Source organism: Octodon degus, unplaced genomic scaffold (assembly GCF_000260255.1).
Source record: "Octodon degus isolate 3935 unplaced genomic scaffold, OctDeg1.0 scaffold00143, whole genome shotgun sequence".
NCBI lineage: Eukaryota > Metazoa > Chordata > Mammalia > Rodentia > Octodontidae > Octodon > Octodon degus.
Window position 1 is genome coordinate 1,342,221 of NW_004524719.1, and position 4,870 is coordinate 1,347,090.

The window sequence follows — 4,870 nt, forward strand, 5'->3', positions numbered from 1 at the left end:
ACATAAAAAAATTAAAAAATAAACTTGATGCAGAAAATGCTGAATTTTATCTTTTGATCTCTTGAATTTGGGAGTAGAGTGATTTACTTTGAGTAGAGCAGTAATTGCTAAACTATTCAATTTTTCTTATCACATAGGTAAAGTATACATCAAAAGCAACTAAAGATACTCATTGTCCTTTCACTGTGCATCACAAATCTTTAACAATTTTGAGAGAATGAGTTGAATGTAAAAATATTACTTTTTTACTTAAATCTGCTTCATTTTTATTTTCCATGGCAAATAATATCTAAATTATATGTACTCCTCCTAAGGTAGTTTACATTAATCTTTGTTGAAGACAAGAATATATTTGTCATCATATATTAAACTATATAAATATAAATTTAATAGCAAATATTGATCACAGCACCATGTACAGTTTCACAATGGACATTAATAAACCATAAAATCGTTGAAATAAAATTATCCATTAAAAGAGGGGTTGAGATATAGTTCATTTGTAGACTGTGTTCTTAGTGCATGCATGGTCTTGGATTCAGTCCAAAGCTCCAATAAATAAGTTAGTTAGTTAATGAATTAATTGCCAGTTTATAAAGTTCAAACTACAACTCATGTAATACCTGACATTAATTGCTAGTTTGTTCACTGTGTGTGTTTGCACTTGGGTAGTAATTTTATGAATGATAGCCCATTCCATGACTGCAGCCCTGTGAAGTGGGTAAGGCAGGAGTTACCACTAACCTAAGTGAACGAATGGAGGAGGATTTGCATCAGCTTCACAGTTAGCAGGAGAAGGGTTGGCGTCTAAAACCAGGCCTACATGAATCCAAATGAACTGTAGTTTCTACAGGACCAAAATGGAGAAATTTGCTACTTAGAGAACCAAGACAGAGCTCCTACAAGCATCTGCATCAAGCTTTTAAGATCCCTCAGTCCTACAACACCACAATGCTGCACAAGACATGATATTTATATACAAAACAAAGATGGAATTGAATTAAAGTACAATATAATATGCAGGAGTAATTATCTTTTGCTTAAGAATTCCATTATTTCCGTGATGAAAACTAACATTTTCAACAGACTTTGCTGAGAACAGTGACATTTTCTACCCAGAAGTTAGACAGCATAATATGATAGAATTTTACATAATAATTTATTCATTAATTCTTGTATTTACTCATATAATAAATATCAAGTGTTAATTTTGCATATAGAAGACACCAGGAAGGCACACAAAGATAAATATTGCTATATAAGCTAATTCTGGCTATCTAAAGAACTGTGGGCAATAGAAAACAAGCAAAGAGGAAAAAAAAATCAAAATTATTTACTATCAAAATATTTCACTAGGGCCAGAAAGATAGTTCAGTGGACAAAGTGTCTGCTTAAGCAAGCACAGGGATCGAGGTTTGCTCCTTGGTAGCACATGCTGCGCCCCTCCAGGGAGGCATGCTGAGCTGGGGAGACAGAGACAGAGATGGGGCGTGGTGGCACACACCTGTAATCCTAGCGCTGTAGAGGCTGAACACAGCAGGATAGCTATGAGTCCGAGCTGCATAGTGAGACCCTGCATGAAAAAAAGAAAAACTCAAAAAACATTTAAAAAACGTACTATTTAAAATAAAAATATGTACATTCTCATTCTTTTCAAAATATGCCTAATATTTTGAATGGTACCATTGACAAAGATCCATTAATCTCCTACCTGTGATACATAAATTAAAGTAAGGTTTTGCAAAATACATCTCACGTCTGATTATAGGGCTAGTGGCAGGGCTGAGAGTATCAGCACAATTTTAGACAGGGACTTTTGGCATGAGGCCATGCAGTCTCACCTAAACAACATTTAGAGCAGAATCTCAATTACCAGAAAAGTGATAAATTCACCAACAGTGAATTATTATTGCCCACCCCATAATTAAGTTATACTTCATCTGTTTATCTATTAATCAGAGAAGGCAGATTTTGCAGAGATGAAATATTTTAATGTCTATTTTAAACATGATTTTGTTTATAGTTTGAGATTCAATATATTAATTTCTTTTTTTCATTTTATTGCAGTCTATAAATAAGATCTTAAATATTTAGGTGCAACAATAGCTGGAAATGTAGTTAATATTCTCCATATGGATGCCAACTCATTTCTCTTCTTGTCAGCACTGGATTAAACACCAAAGTAATGTATTATTTATAGCCTAAGGGAAAATCTTGTACTGCTGTAACTTTTAGCGATGTTTCTATTAACCCGCTCGCTGCTCTGTGGCATAATATTTTGTATAAACTCAATACCTTCACACCTCCCTTGACACATATATTTTTAAAGATAATAAGACTATATGAACAAAAGCAAATATGTTTTAGGAAGGAATTTACTGGTTTCTCCAGAGTGCAGGGATTGATTTCCTGAAGTCAATCTGGCACTAACTTCCTGAAGCCAGGCAGACAGCATTCAGTGGAAACTCCTTTCCATGGATTTTCCATTATAGAGAGTTAATTTGCACTGCAATTATTTTAATTTGTTACTACCTAGTATGAGGAAATATGCAACATAGTTTGCTTATTAATCTTCCCAGTAGCTCAAGAGTTATGCTATAATATAGACATTTGTAAGGTAACACTTACTGGAAGTCAGTGGCTTTACAGACTTCCCGATGATTACAGTAACACTAATAAAATAATTTCTGAGGACCTACCTCACTCATTACCAAACGACTGAGGAATCTCTAAGTAGAATTGCAAGCGGACGCTGGAAACATTCCTAATTGTCTCAGTTACCCTTCTCTCATTGCTGGGACAAATACCCAACATCCAAAATGAGGGAAGGAAAGGTTTCCCCAGTTCACAGTTACTGGAGGTTTCACTCCATACTCAGCTGGCTCCAAGGCAGAGTGGCACACAGCAGAGGGCAGCCCATCCTGGCAGTGGAGGGCAGCAAAACAGCAAGAGCAAAAGGGAGGAGTAACAACAACAATGGCAACAGAGCAGGTCTGTCTCCCTTAAGTCACCTTCAAGCCATGTGTCTCAGGCTGGGTATGGCACCCACAGCCACATTCTCAGTGGATCAGGAGTTAATCCCATACTCTAGAAGTCTGCCCCATGAGTACACGAGGCTTTTGGGTGTGGGGGACAACTACACACAAACCATAACACTAACGATTCTTAACAGAGAGGTATCCGTCAACTTGTAGGAGTTCCTTCTAGATATGTTTTATATTCTTGGTTCCTTAACCGAATTAGACCACCTTTATTGTAGTCTTCCCATTTATCCTTCCTCAGACTCAAGGTACTTTACCATCAGCCTACTTCTTCATAATGGAAAAAGTTCTCTCCAGTACCATTCCTGATTTATTCCTGAACAGTCTTATCCTTTTCTTTCTTTCTTTCTTTCTTTTGGCCAGCTCAGTCTCATCTGAGGGCAGTGCTGGTGCCAGAGATTGAACCATGGTCCCCTGTGCCTACATAAGCTTGCCTGAGCAGGTGCTTTAGGCCTGCTGAGCTATCTCACAGTACCTTCTTGTCTTTTAATCAAAACTTGCTTCTTCACACATTTGCCTGGCCTACTATTTTTTTTTTTTTTGTTGGAACCAGGGATTGAACTCAAGCTGTTGCACTTGCCAAGGAAGCGTTTGTTCTGCTGAGCCATCTTCCCGGCACCCCTATTAATATTTTGATTTCACAAACTTTTGCTAATGTTTAATACAAATTGGTAAATTTTCTACATGATACCAATGTTAAAACAAAAATTAAGGACTGAGGCTTTAGCTCAGTGGCATAAGCTCCTGCCTGGCCAGTACAAGGTCCTGATTTCAATCCTTGGTACTAAAACAAAAAAAAATGTACAATTAAGTAAGGGATACAGCTCAGCCTCACAGTACCTGCCCAGAAAGTGCAAAGTCCTGGGTTCTATTCATGGTACAAAACAAAAAATCGGACAATATGACATAGATATTTATAAATGTAATAAACAATGTGCACACATGTACACTGTAATTGCTTGCTTTTCATTTACTTGCTTTGTATTTTGTGGTTTTGGAGAGGTGTGGCTTAAACTCAGGCCCTTCACACAGAACCTTATCCTCAGGCCTTTTTTAAGCTTTAATTCTGAAGGAGGGCCTAGTGCTTGCTAAGTTGCCCTGGTAATTCTTCCCCATCAGCTTCTTGAAGGAAGCGAGAGACAACTTGGGATTTCATATTTTATGTTTTTGTTGCAGGGTCTCCCTGTGAAGCTTGGACTCATAGTGCTCCTCGTGTTTTCAGTCTCCCCAGCGCTGGGATTACAGGTGTGCACCACCACATCCAGTCTTGGTGACTGGCTCAGCACACCCAAGGGCGGGGCCCGCATAGCATGAGGTAGCAGGGATCAAGCCCTGGAGCATGCGCTTGCCTAAGCAGATGCTTAGTCTGCTGAGCTATCCCGCTGGCCCTTTCACTTGGTATTTTGGTAGATTTATAATTGAGAAGTCTACAAAGAAATGAAGGAATCAGGGTATCTGATGAAATGAATTCAAATGAACTTTTATGAAACTGAAAAATGTTTGGTGGAACAGGCAGTGTTTCTTTCTTCTCTGTACCCAATAGTTTTAACACTAGATGACTTTTTGTTTTTGTACTTTGCAGACATCCATAGTTGTGACGTTTAGCATGGACCGAACACTGCCTTATCCTACTACTAACATTTAAGATCAAATAAGCTACTTCTCATTCTATAATCAAATTTGTTGAGTATTTACTGTATGTTCTTAAGCATGTTACTTTTTAAGGGCACGTGTCCATTGAGATGGTTTCTCACTAAACATATTTTGGTAAAAGACGGCTCATAATAGTTTTTTATTAAAGCTGTTCCAATAATCTGGAAAATATAGGA